The sequence below is a fragment of the Lonchura striata genome, chromosome 18, assembly GCF_050655825.1.
Source record: "Lonchura striata isolate lonStrDom1 chromosome 18, ASM5065582v1, whole genome shotgun sequence".
NCBI classification, from domain to species: Eukaryota; Metazoa; Chordata; class Aves; order Passeriformes; family Estrildidae; genus Lonchura; species Lonchura striata.
Genome location: NC_140720.1, coordinates 4,141,644 through 4,169,084, shown reverse-complemented (window position 1 = coordinate 4,169,084; position 27,441 = coordinate 4,141,644). Strand labels below are relative to the sequence as shown.

General features: G+C 46.0%; 1 long non-coding RNA gene across 1 annotated transcript; it reads right to left on the bottom strand.

Moving 5' to 3' along the window:
- Positions 1-7,674: 7,674 nt before the first annotated feature.
- Positions 7,675-25,600, bottom strand: LOC146765815 (uncharacterized). Its single transcript, XR_014949295.1, has 4 exons — positions 21,433-25,600; positions 12,883-12,967; positions 12,395-12,473; positions 7,675-12,004 (listed from the first exon to the last, which is right to left on the bottom strand). It is a non-coding gene; the product is annotated as an uncharacterized LOC146765815 (long non-coding RNA).
- Between the last annotated feature and the right edge of the window lie 1,841 nt (positions 25,601-27,441).

The following is a 27,441-nucleotide window of genomic DNA, read 5'->3' as shown; positions in this document are numbered from 1 at the left end:
AAAAAAAAAGAAAAAAAGAAAATCACAAACAGTTGACAATTCAAGAGAAAAAGACTTTTAAAAAATTGATAGTGTTTTTTCTGTATCCTTGTCAGAAAGGCTTTCAACTTCCCTCTTGGAAAGCAAAGACATGAAGGAGGTACTGGGAAAAGGATTTCTGCATGGGCACCTGCTGTTATTACCGCAAGCGGTGACAGGGAGCGGAGGCATTTAGGATTAGTCCCTAAGAAATGGTGATTATCAGGACTTCTTTCTGCAGGACCTTTGCTCATTGGTCTTCATGCCAGCCAGTAACAGGATTTGCACGACTCCAGCCAGCTGCCTGGGGAATGTGTCCCATTCCAGTGCTTTACCATATACCATGGAGCATTCACGGCAATGAGCATGACTCATGAGATCAGCTCACGCCTGCATAAGGTTTTCCACAAATTTGGGATGATTTAACTAAAATACATGCAAGGCTCACGCTGAGCTCATATTCTAACCCAAATAAAAAGGAGCGAAGAAAGGCGACGAGCAGAAATTGTGTGGTGTCCTCGAAGCCAGAGGGATTGGTCTTTCTTGGAGGTCCTTGACATCCCCCTGCTGTTGTCCTTGGAACCATCCAGAGGTCTCCATGGGTCCAAGGCAGAAGAATCCATCCCTGCCCAGCTCAAGTGGCCCAAGAGGCAGCTGTGATCTAGGCCAGACACTCCCTGCAATAGCGGCTCCTTCCAAGAGCCTCCCCAGCACGGAGCCAAGGGCTCTCCCTGCCAGGATGTCACAAGACTGTGAGTCAGGGAGGACCACAAAGTGTTGTTCTCATAATGGAGCTTAATAGCAGCCAGTGTCAAGGTAAAAGCACCTGTAAATGAGGCCCTCAGAGCTTTACAGCCTGGCAATGGCACTGCTGGGCAGCTGCAGATCACGGGGCTCTGCTCTCCTTCCACCCTGTTCTCAGAGCAGCTTTTTGGTCTGTCACTGCTACAGGATGGGTGTTTGCAGACCAGTGCTGATAAGGAAGCAGATAACCAGCTCCTTCCTCTCCTCAGAGTGAGGGTTGGATTGGTGGGTGACAGCCAGTGTGGACAGTGAGGAAGCCCAGCTCTGCTGCCTGGGCCAGCTGGGCAGTGAACACGCTGTCAATCCGACTGGTCCGGAGCAACGTGTCCATGGGATCCACCTGGCACTGCCGTGACCCTCTGGAATCCCACAGCTGGACCACAGCTGGCACTTCTGGACACACCATCAGGTTCAGCCCGGGTGGTGGGCAGGGAGACTTTGGTGAGCCCCAGTGTGCTTTGTTTGGTGGGGTGAAGAAGAGGATGTTGCAGGCACCAGTGGCCTCCTCTTGGCCTGACAGTCATGGTGATCCTAAAATGTCACCTCCTGCTTCCACCGGTGGCCTCAGTGGCTGTGGGCTTTCCTGAACTCCAGCAATTCTCTGGCTGCTCTGTTCACTCTAGATCCTCTGAGGGATGTCTCCTGCCCGGCTGTATTCTACTCAGCTTAACTCCTTCCATCAGCAAATCCCTCTGTCCTCCCCATCCGTCCACTTTACAGCTTCAGAGAAACTCCCCTTCACTTTCCTGACATCCAGGTAACACACCCAGGTGCTGCCACACCCACCTGGACCCTTCCAGCCAGGCAGGAGGCCCACGAACAGCAGAAAGCCATCACCAGATAACCGTGGCTAAAACTGCCCATTCCAGCACCTGGGTGAAGACATCGCAACTGAAAATTTTCTTGCTGGTTTCCTGAAACTGATGGTGCCCCTCACTCTTCCTCGGCACATTCAGGGTTGCATCCTAAGCATCCAGACAGTAGAGATTTGGTGCAAAAGGTGACTTTTCCCTTTGGAGCTCCTCTGGAAACCCACCCAGTGCACACCTCTGCCTTTGTTTGTCTCCTGAGCATCGTTAGGGTTTGATAATGATCTCAGAGGTGCTAAGCTGATAATCACCTACCTCAGCTACTCCCAACACTTTGTCAGGCAGGTCGGTAATGAAAACACAAAGTGTAAAGATATCCCCTTCCCAAGGTAATGGAAAACCTGCCTGGAGATTGACATTAGAAACAAGATAGGCAGAGGGAGAAGCCAAGTCAAAAGGAGGAACATCTGGTTCCGTTTTCCTTTGTGAAATTATCTCACACTGACCAAGCAGTACCTTCTCTGAAGTGTATAAACGCTGAAGACACACACACATGGTTGTTATCAAATGGTATTGTGCAAAATTAAATTGGCTACTTTATGGTGAAATGGAGAAGGAAAGCAGGCATTTCAAACACATGCGTGTCTCTCAGCGAGGTCTGGAAGCGATCACGATGCAAGGATGGCTACTTTAAAATATCTACAAATAGTTAAGGCCATTCTGCGAGATGAATAAGCTGGGGCTGAATTTAATAAAGTTATCAAGGACATAATAACACAGGGGCCAGTGCCTGAAACTAATAAGTGGTTTGGTGAGTATGAGATAGCTCATATGTGCAGAGCATTCCTCCAGCGCTGACTTGCAGAGGTAAAGCACCAGGCCAAATTCCTCTAACCTCACCCAGATGTGCTGAACATCTGCCCTTTGGCCAGCTGGGCTGGAGGGGACGCTCAGCACGTTTCTGGCCAAGGGACAGTCACAAGCACTTGGCTGAGCAGAGCTGGTGGGTGCCCACAGCAGGCAAGTGTTTGCCCCCAGCACATGGGCTCCCCATGCCAGTCGGTAGCACTTTTGTGGTTTAAGAAGAGAATTAAAAAAACCTTCACCAGAAACAATCTGTTACAGCAAATTTTTATCTGATGTTTTTCATCAATAGTTTCAGGGCAGGTTCCTTAGGGATCCAGACTTGCTGACCATTCCCAGCCACAGCCAGGGGATCTCACTGATCTCTGGAGCTGGGAAGGACACAGAGGTGGAACATTGAATATTGGGTGTGGAGAAGTGTTCTCCTCGTTCTCCAACAATGATAATTTCCATTAGTGAAAAATCCCACATCTCTGGTTTTATTTTTACTTTTGTTTTTCTAATTCAGAGGAATATTTTAGATACGAGAAATTTTCTCCGGATGAGAAATTCTCATTACTGTACATGTCAGGAGAAAAGTGTTTAGTTTTTCCATCAGACAGGTGGCAGAGCAGGAGAGAGGGCTTGATTTTCCTGAATTTCACTCCAGATAGTGGAGTTCACCATGCCACGCAGTGACTGCAACACTTTAGTTTAGATAAACCCACCTTTCCCACAGAGCTGCAAAGCTGGGTAAAGGGTGAAGTAAGAACCCTACTTATTTAATTTTTTTTTTTTAATTTCAGTTTCGGAATCAGAGACCCAAGAGCAGTGCTGGGGCTGTGCTTCGGGGAATGCAATTCTCATTCCTTTGAAAATTCTTGTTCTGCTGGTTGGGAATTTTGTTCAGCATTTCCCTTCCCAGCTGGCATCGTGGGGCTGAACTTTCTCAAGGCGTTGACTGTGTGGAAAGAAGAAAAAAGAAGGGCAGATCTCATCTAGCTTGGATTTACCCAAGGAAAGATTTTCTTCCAGAGATCCTAATCCAAAACCGCTTCTTCCCCTGGTAGTTTAGAGCCTCTGAGGTGCATCCCCAGGGATGGACTCTGCATCTGGGAGCCCCAAGGGGGCTGGCCACAGGCTCTGGGAAGAGATGGATTGGCATTCTGGCTCATGAGATTAAGAACCAATTCTACTCCAGCCACAGCTGTGCCTCAGCACTGTGGAAACCACAGCGTTTATGTAAGAAGCATTTGGGCAGACTTTACTCACCTATCACCAATTTTTCCAGGGTAGGGGAGTTTAGTTGAGATTCAGGACATCTCCCAGAGCTGGTTTTGTTGTGATTAATTTTAAAACTTCTCACTACAGCCCTCTGGAAAGGTAGGAGAGGTGGCTGCAGCCACATCCTTTGGAGCAAAGGGTTACTGAGGAAACTTTCAAAGTGCCTTGAGAAACACAACTCTGAGCCCCAAGTTTCAATGGAAATGCAGTGAAGAAAAGCTCAAAAAGCAAACTACAAGCTCCTCTCCCAGATTTCCTTTTCCTTTCATGGCGCAAATTAGAGAATACAAACTTAGTGGAATTGCAAGCATCTAAGAATAGCTTTGATTTTCCTAAACATTTACAATTCTGTTTTATGTACATCGTCAGAAAAAGAGCAAGGAAATAGAAAATGTAAATCTTTAAATGAACCTGAATACCAAGGAGACTTTACATATCTGCTTGGAACAAATGGGATGTTGCAGCTAAATATCAAACAGGGGAATCAGAGAGTTTCAATAGCCGTGGATGTGTGGAGTATGATCAGACATGGGATGTCTCATGTAGGGTTCTTCTCTCCCTCCCTCCCTCCTTCCCTGCCTTTCAGGTTAAGAAAATTGTTGTAACTTGCTACAGATTTTGCTGCCTGTTTGGTCTCACAGCTCCCAGAGCCAGAATCCCATCTCCATTTCAGAGAGCAGCAACTCCATGCTAAGCTGGATGTCAAAATCCTGCTGGAAAGGGGCTGGGAAGGTGCTCCATGGATACTGTCCCCATTAAATGAGCACCAGGCAAGGGCTAACAAACCCAGCAGCTGTGGATCTGAAACACCTCCAGACATGGAAGATTTGCAGGAATTCCAGAGAGCCTGTTGGGTACCTTTGATAAAAAGTCACCTTTACAACAAGGATATTGTTCTTGGTTGTACCGCAGTGCTGAGAGAAAAGTTGAATTTGGGGGAAGATATTAGCCCTTTCCTCAGCAGGACAGCCCTGATAGAGCAGAAAGCATTAAGAAAGCAATTTAAAAAACATAATGCTCAGGAAGCACATAATTTTACCACCAGCTGGGTGTTAAATTAATTGTGTGCAAGTCAAATGCGACACGAGATGGAAAAGTCAGGCTTAAAATGTGTGTCCTTTTCTAAGAACAACTTTGTTTCTTGATTGAAAACAAGGGGTGAATCTCAAGGAAAGCATCAGGTGATCAGGAAGTGAAATCCTGATGGATTAGCCCAGCACACACTGGCCTGGAAATGCTCTGGGGTCAGGAGTGGGTTATAACTCTTTCCAGCCCTGAGTTCTGGACACCCTGGGTGTGTGTGGAGAGGATTTTTGGGGTCAGCAAAGAGGTTGCAAAGCCACGACTCATCTCAGCAGGCTGAGGGAACTTGGAGGCTGCAAAGAGTTACCACTCCCATTTTCTCACTAGGTAAACTGAGGTCAGGGAAGCTTTTTGACTTGCCCAAGGTCATGCACAAATTAGTGGTAGAGCCAGAAACAAACCTAAAAGACCCCGTTTCCTTTCATTGACACAGATTTTTCCATTGCAGATGCAGAAATGTTGCGGGCCTGTTGTTCAAAAAGAACCCATTACCCGTCTGCAGGGCTGGATCAGCCTCAGGGGAGATCAAATAGCCCCGTGGTGAAATGGCATCCCAGAACAGCTGCTGCTGCTGACTGGTTTTTAGGCTGAGATTTCCTCAGCAGCATCATTTCTGGTTCCCACTGAACACTTAATTCAGATTGATGGAGCCATCCTGCAAAGCGAGAAACTTTCACTTACAGATATGCAACTTCTGCACTTGCTCAAAACAGCCAGAAATGTTATTTATACCAAATTTACAGCTCAAAGCTACCAGCTGCTAAAGCCCCTCCCTGACTGCTCCGTATTTTTTTTTTTCTTTCTTGTTTTTTTTTTTTTTTCTTTTTTTTCTGGTCAGACTCTTGTTTTGGAAATACCTCAGATTGTAATAATTTTACTTGTACTGCATTACTTGGCTTTACTTTGTTAATCTACTGATGAAGTGCCAGCTCTGAAGTACTGCCAGATGAGAGTAGGCATCTTGCAGCACTGAAGGGAACTTTCCTGGGATTATTTACTGGTCGAGTCACCCTGCAAGTGCTCTGACCAGGGCTCTGACCTCATGGGGTTAAAGTGGGAAGGTGCACAGAAAATCTCAGCACTGCACCCATCAAAGCCCAGGAAGAGGTTGCAGCTTCAGCTGGACCAGCTCTGGCCAAGTGGATGAGAAAATGAGCAGCAGCAAAATTTTAGGGGTGATTCAGGTCCCCAAGCAAAGCCATCCACGGCGTGCAGCAGCAATGGGAGCGGGGGAAATCCAGCCACCAGCTACCCGTGTCCCACTCCAGAATCACTTCCCAGCTGCTTTGAACTCCAAAGCAGGGAAAGTTCAGTTCTCAGGCCCAGATTTACTCCAAAGATCTGAGTCTTGATGAACATTTTAACTACCTTGGCCCGAACCCCCAGTTCATAAGAGAACACAAATCCGGGCGCTTTGATGTGGTCTGAGGTTTTGTCAAGAAAGGTTCAGCTGGCTCTGGAGCTGCCTTTGGGTTTGGCTGCTCCTCCTGGGTCATTCCAGCCTGCAAGGGCTGGTGTGGGCTGGCCCGGGGCTGCTGTCACTGTCACAGCTGGGGACAGACCAGCCCTTGTCACTGCCAATTGCAGAGGAGCAAGAAAACAGTGGGACAAGGATGCCATTAACTCTTTGCATGCTGCACCGTGATCCGCCATGAGGCCTTCTAGAATTTCATCCCCTGATGGCTTTCTACAAAGAACCCACCCTCTGCAGCAACAGAATTTAAACAAGCAGATCATCTTACGTGCTTTTCTTGGGTTTGAGTAATTTCAACAGTTTAACTTGCCTCTTGGTTAGATCTGCTGAACTATTGCTGCAAAAATCGGAATGCCACAGTTTTCCCTCATTATTCTCCTTTGCACAGATTTCAGGGTGTAGGTGCAATAGCTTAGCAAAGAAGAAGGAATTTTCTTTTCCTGGGAAAATGTGATGGACAGCAAGTGAAAGTGAGCTCCTGGGGAGTGAAGTCCTTTGGGCACTTGTGGATGTCACTGCAGTGGCACCCCAGCTCACTGACCAGTAACTAGCTTGGTTGAAGTCTGGCTCAGCAGATCCAACTACAAAGACTTGCAGTTTTGAAGGACTCCTTTCTTGCAAGAATATATAAGAATCCTTTCTAAGAGCAACTGCTTAAGTCCCTCCTGTGATCTCCCACAGTAGACCTAAAAAGTAGATTAAGAAAAGTAATAAGCTAAAGGAAAAAAAACAGTGCTTTGCTCATTTATTTTATACATTAAGAGGAACACTGACCTTCGAGATCTCTTTTTTCTCTAGAATTCATGGTGATGAATAGAATGTATTCTGACTTTAAATGAAACAGAGTGCTTTGAAAAGACAGAAAATTAGCAACATATGGGCCAAAGGACCCAAAGAGATGAGAAAAAAGGAGGGGGAAGAAAATGAAGGGAAGTTTCAGATGTCGCTGTGATCCTGCAGCAGAATATTTTAATGTTTGTGCTATGAGGGGAGGTCAGGCCCCCTTTGGACATCCCCTGGTGTCGTGATGAGGCCTTTCTGTGTGCAAGGCAGATAGAAATTGCACTTCCTTCACTGCAAATGCTTCTTTAGATCGAACCAGAGGATGCCACAGAGGAAAAGGACAGCAAGATCTTACAGACAAGGTGATTTCCCCCTTCCTTATCCCCTCTCTGCTGTCCCCCAGACATGGTTGATCATGTGTGATACAATATCCCCTTCCAGATTCCCCAAAAACCTCGGAGTCCCTGGATTTTTGTCCCTGGTTCTTAGCCCCAGGCTCAGCTCTGCTCTGCCCAGAGGAGGACTTGGGCAGGAGCAGAACAGTGGGTGTCCCTAGGTGTCCCTGGGTGTCCCTGGACATCTTCACACTGCAGAACAGCCACCACAGGAAGCTGTACTGGGTCATACTCCAAAGGGACACCAGCCCTATTAGCTGGCCACCAGCACTGCCCACAATCCCATTTTCCACAGCCCCTTTTTCCATAGCCCACCACTTCCTCAAGTATTTCCCCCATCCACAATACCCCTGACACTTGCACCAGAGACAGGCCTTGCTTTGAACTCAGCACTGGCACAAGCATTTACTGATTTTTATTCAATTAAGTAAATTTTAAAAAATCATATTGCCAATTATATTCCCACTATAACTTTTCCTTAACTTGCTTTTTTTTTTTTTTTTGGAGGGAGAATGTCCATGTTTTTCTCAAAAGTATATTTGAAATATTCCATTTCTACTGGAGTAGGCAACACACTCTGTGAGGGGTGGTTGGTTAAAAATAGCCTATGACCCAATCAAATTCTAATTACCTGAGTCTTTTGGATGGCTGGAAATCCTCATCAAATCAGGAGTTAGCTAAAGCAAGAGCTGCAGCATCAAACTCTTCAGTTAACTTTGTGTAATCACTTAAGTGTCTTATCAATTGATTCAATATTCTTAATTAAATTAAAAAACACTCTTATTTTGATTCAGGTTTGATTCAAGCCAACCAGAGCAAGGGAACTTGGAGTGAAGGTTCCCAGCTTCACTCCTGATGCTATGCAGCAGATGTGCTTGGAGAGGCCACGTGCTGACAGGAAATCTCTGCAGTGGAAGGAATTAGTGCAGAAAAATCCAACCTGGCCATTCCTGCCACTGCTGCGGTGACACTGGCAAGTGCCATATTTATACATTATGCAGACAGCTATGAGAGACTAAATGCTACTTGTTTTTCCCCAAGTGAAATAAAATCTGGGTAAAATTAACATTCTATCCTGTGAGTACATTTAGTCCAGTTCCAAGTCTGCTTGTTTTTTCCATTGTCTCTGTCATTTTAGCTCATTTGTCTCCCAGTTAAAAAAAAAGAAAAGGGGAGGGGAAGTGCTCTCATGTTGCACAAGCATGAAAACTGTTCTGTGCTCCTCAAAAGACCCCTAAGTCCAGGTTACCCCCTTCACATACAGTAATATATATATTTTTAATATATTATAGATATTATATGTAATATATTATATATATTTTTATATATTATATATATTTCATATATATATAATATATATCTTATATATATCTGCTTACAAATTACTAAATTACTTTGAGCTTTGCTTCTCCTCTTGGCCATTGTGAAGCTTTGCATTTGCACAAGATGCACAAATACTTCTATAAAAGTGTCTTTTTTAAATTTTATTTTTCAAATGCTGCTGCTTCCTTCCAGAGCTGTATGTGCTTAAATCAGCAGAGTGTTAAAGAAGTGAAGTAAATAGGAAGCTTGTGAGTGAAATGCTTGATCCAAGAGCTCTCGCAGTAATAGCATAAACCCCTTTTGGCATTAACTGTGGCCCACTTTGGGGAAGGACAGGAGAGAAATTAAACCCTTCTGGGCTTTGGCTTCTGTGCCAGGCCTGCCTGTTAAGGTCCTGCTTTTTGTGAGGTTGTTAATGGTTCATGGATTATGGAAATCCTTCAGCAAATGGGCTCTCTGAGCAGGTCTTGGGTGTTTTTCAAAGAGGAAGTCAAAGTCCTGGGATGGGGTTGAAAACTACAGATGCCAGGCCCAGCCCAGCACAAACTCCTCCAGATGCTGGTGGGACAAATCATGATTTGAACATTGCTGGCTCTTACAGAACTAAAAGCTGCTTCTCAGTGTTTTGTCTGGTCCAAGCTCCACCTGCCTCCTGCAGTGTGGAAAGAAAACCCACCTCAGCTCCTTGTCCAACCTCACTGGGATATCCACATCCGGGATAAAGCAATGGGGCAAACACACACTGAGCCACATTTTGCCCTCAGACCGGTGCATCCAGGTGGAAGGCTCGTGTCCCAGCTGGTTTCAGCAGGGAGGACATGGGCAGCCCAGGGACACCAAGCCATAAATGTGACCACAAAGTGACATCCTGGGCCCTGTGGCTCTTCTGTCAGCAATGGCAGCCCCCGAGCCTCTCCTGGGGTGCTGTGGGACAATTTATTCGCAGATGAGCTTATTTTCAATGAGCTGCTGGCTCTTCCCACAGCCCAGTTTACACAACCTCACACAGATCTGCAGGGGAACAGAGAAGAGACCTTAAAGCTCATCCAGTTCCACCTCCCTGCCTTGGGACACCTTCTTCTATCCCAGGCTGCTGCAAGCCCCATCCAGCCTGGCCTTGGACACTTCCAGGGATGGGGCACAGCTCCCCTGGGCATGATTTTCCTGTCAGAAACCTGAGCACTGGTATTTGTGCTCTCCACAGTTTCTCTTCTGCCTGTCAGGTCTTGCCTTGTGGGCCAGGAGGGCTTTGGGCCCAAGCCAATGGTGGCCTCACTGGCTGAGGCTCCTGTGGGACAAATATCCCCAGCCAACCCTCATCCTCATCTTCATCCCCACAGCCAGCAATTCCTGGAGCAGAGGACAGCAACCCCAGCTGGCCTGGGATGTGGTTATGCATCACCTCTGAGATGGGAGGCCCCACAGGAGCTTTTTTCCACTGGCTGCCTTCCCAGCTCCCCCCAGCCTTTCCACACCGTGCAGCACATGGAACACGGAGCCCTCAGGGCCATGCCTTCAGATAATGATTTTTAGGGTCAGACAAACTCTGCTCTTTGCTTCCCCTTTGCACCACGAGGACCCCAGAGCCAGAACACCAGCCAGGATCTCCCAGCCGTAGATTTGAAGTGACATCATGACTTTATCTGGGGTTTTTGTTTTGCTTTGTTTTTTTTTTTTTTTTTTTCTCCAAAAGGATGTTTCCAAACTCACCTCTTGTGGCTCCTTGCACTGATGTTGCTGGAAGAGATAAGGCTGGGTTTTGGCCAGAGTCCAGCTCAACTGTTGATGGAGCCGTGCAGTTCAGCGCCGAGCTGCAGGACTCTTCCTCCAGAATAAAGGCTCCTTTTCAGTTTATAGACACAAATACGTGAATAAAAGCATATTTCATGCGTGATGTCTAAGTGTATCAATCAGATAACTGGAACTGGTGTGCGTGTGGAGAAATGTCTGACGTAATACAACTGTACAAAGAAGAAAGGCACTTTCATTAATCTGCTGCTTGGAATGTCACTTGTACACCAACAAGTGATTCAGTAAGAACTTGGAAAAACAAATGAAGCCATCGCTTTCAAATATGCAGGAGCCTCCCAAATTACAAGAATGAGTGAGTGTACAGGATTCACAAGCAGGAAGAGACTCCCACATCCCAGAAAGGTCCAGAGAAATCACTGGAAAATGCAGGTACGCATAAATGATGATGATATGCCTGACAGAAAATAAATCAGTTCACACTGTTGTCTCTTTTCTGGGGAAAGGAGGAAATCAGCACAAAAAAATAAGATCCTGAGGAACAGGGTTTGCAACAATCCTCGTGCAAGTTGCCTTTGTAGTGTGAGTACAGAGGGGACTTGTGACTTCTGCCAAGATTAAGAGTGTCCTGTGTCCTGTTGAGATTTACAGCTTGTCTGTAACATGAGGACAGAGTCTTCCATCATGTCCTCGTAGCCCCAAGAATGCACAATATTCAAGACTCATTGGGACCAGCTCACACGGATACAGGTGGTGGAGCCACACCACAAAGCTCAGCTCTGGATATGGATTTAAATGCCCTGAAGAATGGTGGGCTTGGATTTACTAGAAAGCACTACATTAAATTTAAATGGAAGGATTTATTTGAAGCAAGGAAAGGAAATTAAAATTAGGTGGAAATTCCACCATCAAAAATTTCTGCACTGTGTTTCAGTGTTTTGTCACTTACAGATGGGCAAATACTGTTCTGTCCTGGGACATCTCCACTCTATCTTAAGAGACTTTTGTGTAGGCACAAGATGATATTTAATAATATTATTTAATTTTAAGTGAGAAAATATTTCTTTACTCTGAGAATTAATTATTTCTTATCATCATTTTTTATTTCTCACAGGTATTTATAAGGTGTTTGTCACACAGGTATCCAAGTGCCAGCTTTTTTCTTGTAAAGAAAAATGAAGTTTTTTGATTATTTTTTTTAAAGGTAATTTCATACCAAGCAAATGAAGCTTTCATTTAAGAGGTATTAAAGTAATAGTTGTAAAAGGAGGAAAAAGGAAGAAACAACTCTACAGGGATAATAAGAAAACTGTATCTGCTTTATGGCTGTTATGGCCCATTCCAGTAGCTCCCCAAATGTGGTCTTGCACCACTGATGATCCATGGAATATTTGCTGGAGCTCCACTGAGATCTTGGCTGTCTTCCCCATTTTCAGCTCCTGAAATATATATATAATATAACATGTAAAATACACATGATTCTTTCCTAATGCAGCTTTCCACTCCAGCACCCATTGCTCTTGACTCTTGACAGAGGGAAGTCTATTGGTCCTCATGGGGCAGGCATGCAGTCAGTATTGCTGCAGGAAGGGAAGAAAGGGGCAAGGAAATCTGAAATTTAAGAGAAAACGGGGAATAAGGGACGTACGTTTCCCCAGGACAGGTTGCTGTCCATACAGGAAAATGAAACTGTCCCGTTGTTGGGGTCTGGGGGCACTGTTTGCTCTTGGTGGTGATGAGTGAAGGGGACACACCCAAAATGAGCCCAGCCAAATGTCCCATTGAAAAGTGACATTTCCCCACAAAGTGCAGAAGAAACTCTTGAGTACCTCTCGTGTCTTGCAGAGCAGGTGCAGAAAATGGAGCTCCAGCCACCAAAACCATCCTTGGTGCTCTGGGTGCTGGATCCTTCTCCAGCGAGGCGTGGAGTAGCAGCAACAGAATACAGGAGTGCCGAGATAAAGGAAGATGGTCAGCAAAGGGTTAATCCCCCAAAGACCAGCACAAGAGATAGCAGCACCCTGCTAATGACAGTGCTGGGATAGCAACTGATAACAGCCACGGGGCCACCCAAAATGTGTCAAATGTGTCATCCAAAATGTGCCAAATGTGGCGTGCTTTGGGGTAAATTAACTGGTTTTGGCGGCTGCACCTCGCACCTGGATAATGTTTGGGTGACTTTTATGCCATAGAGAGGGGAGCAGAGGAGAGTGGCCTTTGCAGCTTTAGTGCAGCCTTGCTTTTCCCAGGGAGGATGGGAATCTCAGTGTGCCACGGGCATGGATGGAGCAGCAGCTCTGGAGCCACCCAGCCTCACCTTTCCCTCGGTCTCTGGTTCTGATCAATCCGCAGAGAACAGATTTTCCAGCCAAATCCTCCGGTATAAAGGTGTAGCTCAAACCCTGGGTAATGTTGATAAACATTTCAAAGTCACTTGGGGCATCTGCGTTGAGGAAGGGACATTTTCCAGCTGCTGCCGTGGGTTTGCACAGGATGAGTGTGAACACACAGCGAGTGCCCAAGGACCAGCCCAGCATTCCCACAGATTTATTCCGTGCCATTTTGTCCCCATCCACAGACCAGCGACATCTAAAAAGCCTCTGCCCATTCCAAATGGAAAGGTTAATAATTATGCCCAGCTAATTATATCCTGATAAAAACACCAGCCCTGTTATTCCATCCCAGTTCTTATTTTCATATCTGACTTCTGTTTATTCAAAGTAAACACCAACAAATTATTATTATTACTATGCTTTCTTAAAAATGCAAGATATCCCCAACCTTATTTCCAGGGATACATGTACATTAGAGATAAGGTGATTTTAAAAAAATAAAGTAATTTTATACTCTTAATTATAAGCAGAAAACAATAAGCTCCCCATGAAAATGCACAAATAAACAACACACAGGCCTCAAATGCTAGAAGTTCAGTAATTGCTTTTCTGATAAAATGTTTTCAACTTCTTAATATTATTTTTATAGCTAGAAATCTCCCTTTCAAACAATGGGCTAGGGGCTGGCATTCCTCACATGTTTTAGACAAATAATGCACTCTTGATTGAAAGCAATGGAAGAATCGCTCCTGCCTTGTGGGTATTATATTTTTTAATCTACCAATAAGTTTGGGTTTTCTTTCATAATTTTTTTTTTTTTTTAGAGAAAGTAATTCCAAACTGTAAGCCACGACTGACCTAACTACTTATTAAAAATGCTAATATGCTTTTGTGCTTTGATGTCTGGTGAACAATAAAAGGGAGAGAGTTACTCTGGGACACTGTAATCCTTTATTTGTCACTAAGTTATGACACCCAGCAGAGCTGTGTGACAGTCCAAATCAATCATCCCCCGTGCACTGCAGGCCTTCTCTGCCTCCTGCAGAGTCTATGCAGTTTAATTAGCTTTTTTTCGCACTAGCATAATGTACATCTGCAGCTTCAGCAAGAAAAAGAAATGGAGGATAGTTCACTGGGATACGGTGCCTTAAAAAAAGTTCATATAAAAAAAAAAGTCTGAAAGAAGAAACATCACAATCCTTTGTAGTTTACTTCAGAGGAGTTTGCGGTGGAAATCTACAGGACTGGGTACTCTATATTGTTAAATGTAGATTTTTTTTTTTAACCTAATAAAGGGCTTTTCAGCTAAAATCTCAGATGGCATTTAAAGCCTTGTTCTTTTCTAATGGTCTATATCTTTTATACCTTCTTCTCGCGGTTGATCATGCAGCAGCTCATTATCTGCTCCTCTCCCCCTCCCCACGGTGGGCTGGCACAATGGAGGCTTCAAACCGATATTTGCTGCTTAGAACCCACTGCCCCATCCCCGGCTGGAGGAGGCAAAGCCCTGCTCCCTGCCACCATCCCTGACCCCACGGCTGGAGCCCGCTGCGCCTGCTGGATCCACAGGAAATAAGAATTCCCCACAGTCAGCCCAGCACGGCCCACGGGAGCGTGGGTGGAGAGGGGCAGGCAGGGGCTGAGCCCGCCTGGCATCCCCCAGCCACCTGCCCGAGAGCAGGTGACATCAGAGGAGAGAAAACCTTCAGATAAATGGGATTCCGTCATCCTGAGGAAATATCTCTGGCCTTGTTAGGCTCGTGGTCGGATGTGATGACACGTTCAGTCAAATGAAACCGACTCAGAAGGGCAGTATCCCTTTCCAGCCATTCCAGCTGAGCCCATAGAACTTGTTAAATGGTGGTACAGGCTCAACTGCCTGGCTTTTATTTGTCTTTTCTCCCCTCCGTGTACACTGAGGAAGTTTAAAGGCCGCAGCGACCCTTCCTCGCGCTGCTCCTCCGAGCGTGGCCACAAAGGAGTCACCTGCAGCACTCGGCACTTGCTTTATACAAATGCTAGACTACATTACCAGAGGCTTGTCACTCCTAATAACCTCCCAGCAGAGAAATGCATCTGAGGAGGCGACGGCTTGGGTTCAAACGGGAGCGCCCCGCCAGAGCCAGCACTTCCCATCCCCGTTTGAGGAGCTGGGCCGCGGCTGCGCGTGGGTGAGGTGCAGTGGGTCACCCCGGTGGAGACCACCACAAAGACATTTATCAGCCTCTTGATTTTGAAGCAGAACTCTGCCTTCAAACAGCAGCGATTTGCTTAAGATCTGTTCGGACTGCTGATGTCCCCCTCCAGCGCCTTCACTCACCAAATGCAGACGTGATGCTCCAGTTCTGGGCCTAATGAAAGAACAAGAGCACTGGCCAGACCTACTGTCAAAGACCCTTTCGGAGCTGTACCTGAAACTGTCTTTTAAACAGCACCTCTCTAATCCTTCAGTGCAAAAATACTTTATCCTCTTGTGGGAATTATACATATTTCCCAGTTCAAAGAGGTATAAAATATAAATGTACGTCTGTACAATTCAGCATTAAGAAGAGTAAATAGTGTACAGTGCCTTTTCATCTTTAGATTTCAAGTTGCTTAAGCATTTAGAGACTACAGTTGGCATTTCTTGCTGTGCTGCTTCTTGGTCTAATGCTATTATTGAAAATACTTTTATCCTGGGCCTTGGCTGGGGTAATTCCTTTGAAAAATCTTATTCCACACTTACGCCAGCAATTCTCCTCTGTTTCCCCCTTCTAAAACAGACAATTCATTAAAACCATAATATGCAGTTTTATCATATTTCCAGTTTAATGTTTAACAGAGTGTTCCCGTTTGGGGTCTGGTGGACAAAAGCACTAGATTTCTTGCTCAGAAATGAAACATTTTGAAATTATGACAATAACCCAGCTGAGCTCCCCTCTGTGAAGAGAGAAGAGCAGCCATGGTCCTCATGAGAGACTTTTTCCCACAGGACCCTCCCTGGGTGTTTCAGTGCAAGCACCCACTTCCTTCCCCAGGCATCCCAAAGATGGATCTTCAAGGACTTGGAGAAAGACAAGCAGAGGAGCAGCCCATGTCCCATCAGCCACGCTCTCAGGAGACCAGAGCACGTTGGGCTCCTCAGAAACACAACCAGAAGGACACACACTCCTCCTGCTCTTCATCCACACACCAGGGGACTGGCAAGGGCACTTCATCAGCCAACACCTTTCTCCTGGCCCGTGTGCCCAAACCACTGCACTCCCAGTTCCTCTTCCCAGGGAGAGCCTGTGGGTTTTTCTTTTCATTTCCACCCCCATCCTTCCTGGCCAGAGGACAACCCTCACCCCAGAACAGGCTCCAAGACAGGTAGTGCAGGGTGCCAGGGAGTGTTGTTTGATTAGAGGAAAGGATGAAAAGTGAGATGAAACCTCACTCCTTCCTGTTTCTTATGCCTTGTTAGTGGAAATCTTCTGGGGATGAGGAAAACTGAGAGCTTTAAGGCTTCCCTGCAAGAGAGAATTTAGAGCAGAAAAGAATTTTTCCTTGTAATTCAGCAGGTTACACACTGAAGTAAAAGAGTTCCCAATCAGATAATATAAAATAATTTGTGAGCCATCTAATGCCTTGCCTTGTGTGGGAGAAGCATTGCTTTGGTGAAGAACAGCCTGAGGAAGAGGAGCAGAGGCCGGTTCTAGGAAGAGGGTAAAGTGATTGATTTTCTTTTTGAGAAAGTCGAGTTGAAAGCATCAAACTTCCACTGGAAGATGCCCCAGTTACACAATGAAGATAAATCATGGCATTTCCCTCATTTGCCACACCATCATCTTCTTCTTCAGGGAGATCCAAAAACCAGAATTTTCCTTGTTAGGGCTCAGCAGGTGAGATCTGCAAGACCTTTCACTGCTGCTATTGCCCTGTTCTCACCTTGCCCTGCCTCTGCGAGATGTTCCTGCTCCTGTGGCACAGGGAATCAGAGGCTCACCCCTGTGGAATCTGGGAGATAACCCTCCCTCCCTCCCTCTCCATGAAGCTGCTGGGTTTCCCCTGGAGAGCTCATGGTGCCAGCACAGCTTTGCTCTTCCAGCTCTGCTGGGGAGGGCTGGGCAGGGGTAGGACAGAGAGAAGGGAAGTGGGGGTGTGATAACATCTCCAACCACCCCAGCAGATCTGCTGGGATTCACCTGCCAGCCCCTGAGTCAGACAGGGGGTCAGTGGACCCATCTCTGTGGTTGGGTGGTTGCCTCCAGCAAAGCCAAGACCTGCTGTTCCAGAGAGGGAGCAGCACACGGATCCCACCCCGCGCCTGATTTTGGAGCTCTCAGTTTGCTGACACTGGAAAGGCATCAGAGAAGATAGGAGGATACTTATGCAAAGGCTTCTATCAATGGGGAGGCCCATCTACAAAGCTTTGATTTTACCAGGTGCTGGCACCCCTTCTGAGAGCTGTTCTTGCTTGGGGGGATTCCATCTCAAAGTCTTCACATCACAGGAAGGGGAGCCCAGCTTTGAAGAGTCTCACCAGCACTGGGCCAAACCTCCTATTTGCATTTCACTTTTGGCTGTGTGAAGCTCGCTGGCACCAAACAAGCATTTTGCAACCTTTTTAAAGCAACAAGGAGCAGTGTTTGCTGACACAACTCAACACCAGGACTTGTACATGTGCATACAAATGGGAAAGTCACCAGCAGTCTGGGCAGGTGTAGAAGTGAATTAGAGTTAGAACAAAGCAGTCGTGCACTTGGAGTATGCCCATCAAGTTACAACAAGCTGAAGCTAATGTTATTAAGGGATGTACTTCCAGCATTTGCACTTGGCATCTGGCTTGATTTCTGAACTAAAGCCATGAAGAGAACTTTAAGTTGAGTTTATTTCAAGGCTGTCTTATTTGAGTGGCTTTGCTGATTCCTGGGAATCTGTGTCACATTGGACACCGGCAGAATTTCTGCTGGATCCTCAGCACAGACAGTGGGGCCTGCTTGGTCAGGGAGCAGCATCTTGCAGTATCTCAGAAGCACAAAAGGCATTGCCAAAGGCCACTCAAACTTGTTTTTAACTTCAACTTTACAACTTTATCCAACTCAGAGATTCTTTAATTTCCTAAAGGTTCTTAGAATATAGGGCAGCGCTGACATAATCAAAGCAGCCAAGTCTCCTAGCTCAGACACCAGCTTTGACCTTTCCGTGGTTCATTTTCCCTCTGTCACTTACTTTTCAGTGGAATTGCAGAGCTTCACCCTCTAGTGTCTGAGGAGGAGTTTGGAAGGCATTTAAGAAATGAAGGTCATTAGATGTTACTTTTCCTGCTGCAAGCCCTTGCATGATGCACAGAGAGGATTATTATGCCCTTGCCCTTTGGTGTAAACAAACCTTGGAGCTGTTCTCTGCTATGTAACCAGAACAAAGCCCTTTGCATCGTTAAACCTCCAACATGAGAGACTCAAGGAAAGCCTATTTACCATGCAGAACACAAGAAAGGTGCCCGAATAATCCAAGACAAAACGTCTGTGCTGGGAAAGTACAGAGGTGGGACTGCTGGTTTCCCTTTTATGAGGATGCCCATATTCCCCAGCTCCCCACTGGGCTGGCACAAAGAACCTGGAGCTGCTGGTCCTCCCTGCTCTGCTCACTGTCCACAGAGGACTTCAAGAAGATGCAGCAATTCTTACATCATGCTCAAAAATACTTTGTGTAGTGGGTGATCTCTTGGTGCCTGGGGACAGGCTGAGAAAAAAAAAGGGTTCCCAGGGAGGCAGAGCTTTGCACTGAACCCTTAAGACATAGAGAAACAGCTTTGAACTGTATGTGATTTGGGTTCTGGTGCAGGACAGATTGTTTGGTTGGGCTGAGGTTGAAGCCACAGACTTGGTTCAGGTCAATATACCCTTGGAGGGGGTCAGAGCCAGCTCAGCTTCCCACAGAGAAACCAAGGCCAGAACGTGGCTGCTGTGCCAGCAGGACTTAAGGAACTTTCCAGCCTAATGCCCATCCCAGCACCCTTTTCATGCACAGCACTTGTAAGCACAGAGGTACAAACCAGAGCTCCTTTTGCCATTTCCCATCTTTCAATCCTTCCCCTTGGCCATGCAAGCAGAGCTTGGCCGCGTGGGAGCCCTGGGAGGCAGCAGTGTTTGGGTGGGTGTGGGATGTGGCTGGCAGGGGCTTTGCAGGGCTGCTGCTCTCCCATCGCACGCGTGGCAATCAAAGCCCCCGCTCAAAGCCCCGCGCTCGGCTGAGGTGCTGCCCGGAGGGTCTGCGAGGGCAGCTCTCCTGCTTCTTTGTTTAAATGCTGGCCCATTTGTTGACTCGGAGGCACCCACTCCTTAGCAGAGGCAGCAGCACTGAAATCGTGGCTCGCTCTAATGAGCGTCCCTTCAATAACCATTGCCCTGATTTTTGATACCTGGAGAGAAGATGCACCAGCTAGGGAAGAATTTATCAAAAACACGCCACTGACTAGACATCAGAGGGAACCTCAAAGGGACAGTGAACTAGAACAAAGAACAAAAACATTTACAGAAGTGCTACGCTGAAAAAAAGGGAAAGGGAAAAACCGTACTAACAACAGTAACAAGGTCAGCTATAAAACCAGAATTAAAAGGCACTGCTGGGGAAAAGACGACGACTCAAAAAAGCACCAAGAACTAAGAACACAGCTTGCCAATCAGATCTACACAGATTCCCCTTGATATCTTCCCACTAACAGGCTTTCCTGCAGGACAAGTAAAAAGTTTAAGCGGCCGGCTCTGTGAAGGTGGGCTGGAAGCAGGAAAGCAGAATCACAGCTTTTAACACAGATTCAGGTTCTCCATCAATGGGATGGCTCAGAGGCTCGGGGGCTTGGCAAGCAGAGCTGTGCAGTGGCCAGGAATGTGAGCAGCCCTCCAGCAAAGCCCATTTAGGGCAGCTGGACAATTTGAATAATTATTAATGGAGGTTGACACCTGAATGGATGAATGTACTGGCTGGTGCTGCCTCTGCCACTCTCAGCCCGGGGTGGGGGGGACAGTGCTGTAAATCAGTGCAAATAAAGGTCCAGCCCCAAACTCCACTAAACTGGGACTAAAATTAGGATGGGTTGAAATCCTGCAAAAAAAGCACTTCCTGCAGAAATTGAAGTTTTCCACTCCACGGCAAAATAATTTAATTTCTTTTTTTTAAATTTCAGTCTCTGGTAATAGGAAAGTTTTCAGGATTCAAGGAAAATACCCAGAGGTTTTTCTACAGAGAAGTGTCCTTGCACAACTGCTCCTTTTGCCTCCTGTCCAGATGCACTCATGCCACCTTCTGTGCATCCAACCAAAGGGAGGGCATTTCTCTCCCTCCCACTCTTATCCACACCACAGACAACCTCTGGTTCCTTATGAGACATTCCCAGGTATGTCCCACATGAAAACCAGTGGGACAAAATCAACTTGCGATTTCATTCCTGAATTTTCTCATTCCTTCATTGCTGAAGGGATCAAAAAAGATTCATGGCCAATACAGGCACCAGACTGTGAGTACTGTGGGCACAGATAACAGAGAAACTTTCAGAGCCAGATCAGCTTCTCAGCTTGGACCTGTGCTCTGGACTCCTGAATGCTGCCTATGAAAACTTCAAGAAAACTGAGTGACTTTCCCCCAGAAACAAGAGATTTTCAAGTTTTTCAAGCCCTGATGTGACCCCATCACATCCTGCCAGCACGTCCCAGCTGGGGTGGAGCTGTGCTTGCACAGGGATGAGCAGGTGGAGCCCTTACGTGCACGTCCCATCAGCCTGGGCAGATCTCCTGAGTGACCTGAGGAGTCCAGAATGGCATGGCATGAAATGTCTACACTGAAGCCACTGAACAGCTCAGGAGATGTCACAGAGCTTGAACTGCCTTCCATAGGGATATCCACTGCAAAATCAGGGGAGCTGGTTGCCCTGGCTGATCAGTGGGCATGGACAGGTTCCTCTGGAGGAGAATGAGAGCAGGAGCTGACCTCCAGTGCTCCTAAAGGAGCCCCTCTCTCCCTGGGAAGCTCTGAACACCAATACCAAACACCAGGCACTGTGAACACCCTGCAATCATATGCCTCCCACCAAGAGCTCTCCAAAATCAGGACGGCTTCTATGGGCTGGGCAGTAATATTCCATTTTTAAAGCAGGTCCTGGCTGCTTTTTTCCCAGTCCCTTCCCTGCGAAGCTGTGCTTGTTAGTGAAAGTGAAGAGACTTTTGATTTCTAAAGCCAATGTTAGAATGAGCATTTCCCCGTGAGAGCACCTGGTTCTCATGTTTAATGAGTAAACACAAGGAAACACAGGCTTGAAGAATGATTGTTCCCAACATCATTACTTCTGAACCCGACATTAAAGCGAAGTAAAAGACAACAGCACAGCAGTTCTTTGTTTTTCCACCACTCTCCCTAAAAAATATCTTTAATGAGACACATTTGAAGTCTAACATGGGGCCGTTCTCCTAGATTATAATTGATAAATCTTCCAAATTGGTGCGGGGGGAAAGCATTGTGTAATAATTACTTGTTCCTTTTGAGGAAATAAATAAAATATGAAAAATGTAATTACTAACCGGCAAAATGCAGCGAGCGGCTTTCCCGCGGCTCCGCCGACCAGAGAGCGCGGAGCCGGGATTTCAAAAGTCTCTCTGCGAGTGCAGCATGACACACAAGGATGTTGCTGCTGCTCGTGTTTGTTTTCCAAGTGCCAGCTCCTCCAGTCGGAGCCACTGGCTCGTTTGAAGTCCTGGCATTGACTCCTGTGCCACAATTAATTTCGCTTTGAAAGGGAACAAATTGCCGCTCTTGTCGGGCGGGCGGCGCGGGAGCGCGTGGGGAGGCTGTGCCAGCTGCCAGGGAGGGGACAGGGACGGTGTGCCAGGGTCCCTGGGCATGTGGGGGTGTCAGGGCCCTGTTCCCCTGGCACGGTGGGAGATGTGATTCCCACTGTGCTCGACACACACACGGTTTTCCCACCACGCCAGCTCCTCCTTACTCCACTCCCTGCACTCCCATAGCCCATTATTTCAATTTTTCATATAAAACCATTATAATTTCACCTAAAACCATCTCCAGCATGTCTCAGCTGGGGCAGTCCCCCATCCTGCTGTGTTTTGGGGGCTTAATCCCTGATCCTGCCCTGGGAGAGATGTGCTCACCCACCCAAAGCCCATAACAACAGCTGCCAGAAAATGTTGCTATAGGACACGTGAAAGCACGACACAAGCTGCTGTTATTGCAAGGTGAAAAAGTGAACATTTATTTTCTGACTCCAGCATTTATACTTTTCCAAAGGTGACAATAGATTGGAGTGTGAAGGTGCCACCTCTCCAATGACATTGGACAAGCTACTAGTACATCGTTTCTCTGCCTCTATGAAAGAATGCAAAACAATAAGTTGTTTACAGAAAGTTATGTGAGAAAGTTCTCTAACAGAATGTAAACTCAGAAGGCTTTAGAAAATCTTAAAAATCAGGGCGACAAGAAAATGGTTTTCAGGTCCTGGTTTCTGTGCCTCTCCATGAGGCTGCAGAGACCTGCTGGCTTTGGCAAGGTCACCACCTCCCTCTCCTTTCCCTGGAGCATAATTCTTACTCCAGCTGCTTAGAGAGAGGCAAAACTTATTGCAAAGGTGCCTAAAGACACTTAGACCTGAGAAATTCACTGTTTTTCATGAGACACAAAGATTTTCCCTGAACTTTCAGCAAAGTGGTTTCACTGCCTTGTCTCTGGCTCAAGTGCATCCAGTATCTTCTGGGAATGACCCTCTTCTTCCCTCTGCAGCCTGGAAAGTTCATGCTCTGCCGCAGTCATTAATCACCCAGAAATTCTCAGCCAACCCACAGATAAAAGTTTTGTTCAGCCCTAAATTAGTTCAAGTTCCATACTTCTGATTCTCAGATAAAGCTGTCAAATATATATTCAAATATCTATATTCATGCCTTCTAGACCTTTTTCTTTTCTTGCTTTTTTTAACCATTGCTTTGAACAACAACATGAAAATTTAATGGATTTAGAAGATTTCAAGCCAATTCTCCCTTCCTAATTTTGTAAAATGTTATCATAAATGTTTTATGATGTTTAAAAAAAAAATAAATCGCTCCTTAAAGTAACAATTTGAATTTTTCATGCACAATGAAGACCTTTATCTTATTCACAGTTGTCATTTTCTGTTTAGCATCACAACGCAATACTAATAAAAAAATTCATTTGGATTGCCTTAAGCAGTTTTGCTGGTTTTAATGTATGGTACAGCCTTGTTCATGTTATTCCTTTCCATAGAGCATCCTTAGATCTTTGTTCTCCAAGAACATAATTTATTGGTTTTTAGGGAGGGCAGGTTACCTACAGAGCATGCTTCCCCTACAAAATAAAAAAAAAAAGGTGACTTTTTGATTCAAATACTGAGTGGTAAAATTCTAGCAAAGACAACCATCAGCACATTACTGTTGTTTTCTGAACTATAATCATTCATTTTGGTCCTGAGCCTGCAAATACCAGCCTGATTAATACCCAAGAGCAATTTTTGACAAAGTGGTATAAAGTATTTCACTACAAACCCAAAGTATTTCACTATAAACGCAAAATATTTCAGTGTAAACTCACTGGTGGCCTGACATGCTGTCAGCATAGCAAACCTTTCTTGATTGATGTCCCTCCTCATCCATTGGTCAAGAGTGTTTGTCCTTGAATAAAGGTAGAAAGGCCCTGAAAACTCCTAATTTAAACCTGAACTGCAGGTGAATTAATCCAGGAGTGACCTGGGCACGGGGCAGGGTGAGCAGCACACCTGGGATCAGCCTCAGCATCCCAAATCCCCCTGAGGGGCTCAAGAGAAGGAACAGATCTGTTGGGGCTCCCCACTGAATAGATTTGCAGCTTTCCAAGCTCTGGGCTCAAAAGTGCAGCTCTTTCAAGTTCCCAGGCTGCAGATTTTTCTCTCCATCTTTTGCTTTTGAGAATTCTAGGAGCATCTTCCATTAAACACGAAGATGTTTAGCCTTTTAACCCTCTAAATGCGATACCACAGGGTCGAGTGATCTATTGTCAGTTAAATTCACCCTCTACACTCTCTACTCCAGCCTCTCTCTTGTATTTTCCTCCCTGCTGTGTGCTCTTATCCCTGCATTGAAAATATGCTTTTAAACTAACACACACTATTAGTTATTTTTAGGTATCAAAGACATTTTTCTCAAGATCTTTCTTCATTAATTCACTAATTCACTTTTTTTTTTTGTCTTGATCCTGTTTGCCCCATGTTCTTTATTATCTCTTAACCCCGATGCTCAAAAGGCATCAGCACAGATTAACAGGGAGCCTGAGAGCTTCTGGAGAGCAGCATTTCATGTTCTCCTGCATCCTTTTAATCAGGTTTAAACTCTTGTGGCCTTCTGTTTAAGTTCAGTTTGAAAACAGCTAGCAAGGCTCAAATGAAAGACCAAATAAAACACATCAGCATCCCTTTTTCTTCTATTTTGACACACTTTCCAAATACACAGCAATGTAATAGGAACCAGGAAAAAAAAATAATGAGAAAGTTTTGCCCTTTCTATTAGATCTGCAAATAATTTTGCTTGAGCTGGTCAATAAGAGGGAGGTATGCTATGGCAGAGAAAATCCTCCTGTCTCTCCTCCTGAATGGTAAAATAAAAATTGAGGGCAAGAGGTAAGTGCTGCAGAAGATGTGCTGTAGACCTCTGGAACAGACATCTCTGGGAATCCACAGTAATAGATCCCAAACCTCAAACTCAAATGCTTCTCTGCTCAAATGCTTCCCTACACTGGGGTTTTCAGTATTCAATCCCAGCAGTGCCTCTGAATCTGCAGCCTGAGTCCATCTCAAATGGCAACCTAGTCCTAAATAATGCATTATTGCAAAAACTGTAACTCTATCCCCCACAGGCTGCCTGCCCCAGTAATAGCTCCTTATTCCCAATTGCTTTTCCCATACCCAAATGAGGAAAGGCTGAGCTGGCAGTTAAAGCAGGGGATTGTGAGCTGGGGGTCTGGGGTCTAATCCCTGCTCAGCTCCTTATATATTTTGGGAAAACACTTTACTTTTCTGACCTGAAAAATAAGGTGGCACTTCTTTATGCTGGGACTTAGTTCACCAAACTTTGCAAATGGATTTGAGATCCATAACTGAATAATATACTCAAAAAGATCAGAGTATAATTAGGAAATAGCTAATAACTTCTTCTTATTTTCTATTGCCAGGCCTGGCATAAGAAAAAGAATTTATCCTAAAACCTCAGGGATCTCAGAAGACTCATGAGAAGCCTGAACTGGCACAAGTCTTTTCCCCATGGCTGTCCCAGCAAATGATTTGGACGGGTGCAGTTACCTCCTTTGAGAGTTCCAGGATGTTTCCCAAGGCAGGGAGGATGAAGAGGCTGAAAGGGAGGAGAAGTCACTTTGCCTTTAGGAAAGGAACCAGCGATGGAAGAGCTGTGCAGCCTTGGGCAGAGAGGAAATTTCAAAGGGACTTCTGCCTTTATTGCCTGTTCTGAGCAAGGCCTTGGCAGGGATGGTAGCAGATCTGAGCAGAGGCACCGAAGCAGGAGGAGGCAGCCTGGGGTCTGTGAGCTGGCACTCAGTGCGCCGAGCCAAGGACATGCCCGGGTTGCAGGGAAAATGTGTCCTCAGAAAGCACCAGCAGCTCATTGGAGCAATGGAAACCAGGAGTGGCTTCATCCTCAGTCCCAGGGCTGAGCACTTTGGGAAGGGCTGGCTCCAGTGGGCTGAGAGAGGCAAAGACCTGCTGGAGCCCCGCTGTCCTCTCCGAGCCACCGCTCCGGCTGCCCGCCTTACATCCTCTGCTGGTATCCAAAAAAAGAGAAGAAAAAAGTCTCAGATTATGCTAAGCAGCAGATCCTTGTCACCCCACCTCTGCCGATCACCAGATAAAAGGAATCATTATTTTAGGACCCCTGCAGATGTCTGTGTGTCTTTTGTAATGAACCCATGAGCAGCCGGGATCGCCGCGGCACCGTTAATTGGAGCGCCCACGGTGCCGGCTGCTGGAAGGCTCCTGTTTGTGTCACATGAGTGATTCCTCCTCCTCCAGCAGCTCTGGTCTGCAGGCAGGCACACATGTCTGCACTCATTTGGATCCAGGTGGCTCCAGAAAGCCAGACCAGGCTCCTTTGGGAGAGCAATGTCTACCAGAACCCTGCCCCGCGTCTCCTCCGGGGGCTGTGGGAGACAAGGGCTCCTGTTGGCTTTATGGAAACCAGTGCAACTGGCCACCCAAGCACTCAGCTCCTGCCTGCCTGCCACCTGCAGCAATAAGCTCCATCAGGTAATTAATTCCAGCCTTTGCTACCTGCACTACTAGATCTGCTACAAAGAAGACGGTTTTGTTATTTTTTTAAAGAGCTTTCATGTGGTTACTGGGGCTTGTGGGGGGAAAAAAAAAAATCCTCATTCCCCTCCAACAGCAGTCTGTACAAGTTTCTTTGTATTTTCCTCCTCCCATACCCCCTTCCATGACTTTGGGGCTTTCAAGTCATGTAATGTTTCGACGTGGCACTGGGAGAACAGTGAAAGAACAGAATCATCACAAGGATGTTTGAAAACTCTACAAAACTCTTCAGCAGCAGGGCAAGGTTAGTTAGAAGCTTTGTTTAGTTCAGTTTCATCGTGGAATTTATTTACCAGGGAAAATTCAGCTTCAAGATGCCACATCTGGTTTTCCAGTGAGGGTGTTTCAGCAATTTTTTCTTTTTGAAGAAGCAAGGAAAAGGAAAAAAACCCAAACCTATGGTTATCCAGAGGGAGCTTTACACAGCAGCTAGCCCAAGTTACATATCCAGCCAATGGCTGAGTATTAAATCAGAAAAATAACATGTTTCTTCACCCCACTTCCATCACTGCTTTGCCCCTTCTTTCTTCCACATCAATGCCTGGGCCATCCAGTGCTCTGCTTGGAAAACAGCAAGGTAAGAATTCAGAGATTTCCTTTCTGTTTGGGACATGTGGTTTACTATTTCCTATAAGCCTTTGTAGGACCCTCAGAGATGTCTATTGAACAGGTAACTGATAGCTCAGGGTCTTGGGTGACCATCAAAGAGCTAAGCTGGACTCAAGACAACCTACACAGAAGATCAGGTCTGGACCAGCATTCTGGGACTTTAAACTTCAGCTTAAAGTGGCCATCCCTACAGAAACTCAAAAGTTGTTGTGATGATTAATTATGCTCTGTGAAAAATTTCTCATCTTATTTCTGCCTTGACCTTTGGTAGCTCCATCTTACTGGACCTTGCTATTCTCTCTCCCAACCAGAAGTGATTTCTGTGAATAAAGGGACCTTCTGCCGTCTTTGCTACTTCAAAACGAGAGCAAGGCGTTTTCTCAGCAGTGTAATCAAGGGGAACCAGATGTGACGAGCTGCCATCCTGCAGCAGAGCACAGCTGGATCCAAACACACGCCTGCAGATGTGGCACAGCTCCCACGGCATCAGGATGGGCACAAAAACTCCCAACAAGGAGCTGCCTTTAGCCACTGCACTTGGTTTTACTGTGGCTGAATTTCATGCAGAATTGTCAGGTGATTTATTGCCCCTCCAGCTTTCAAGAAAGGA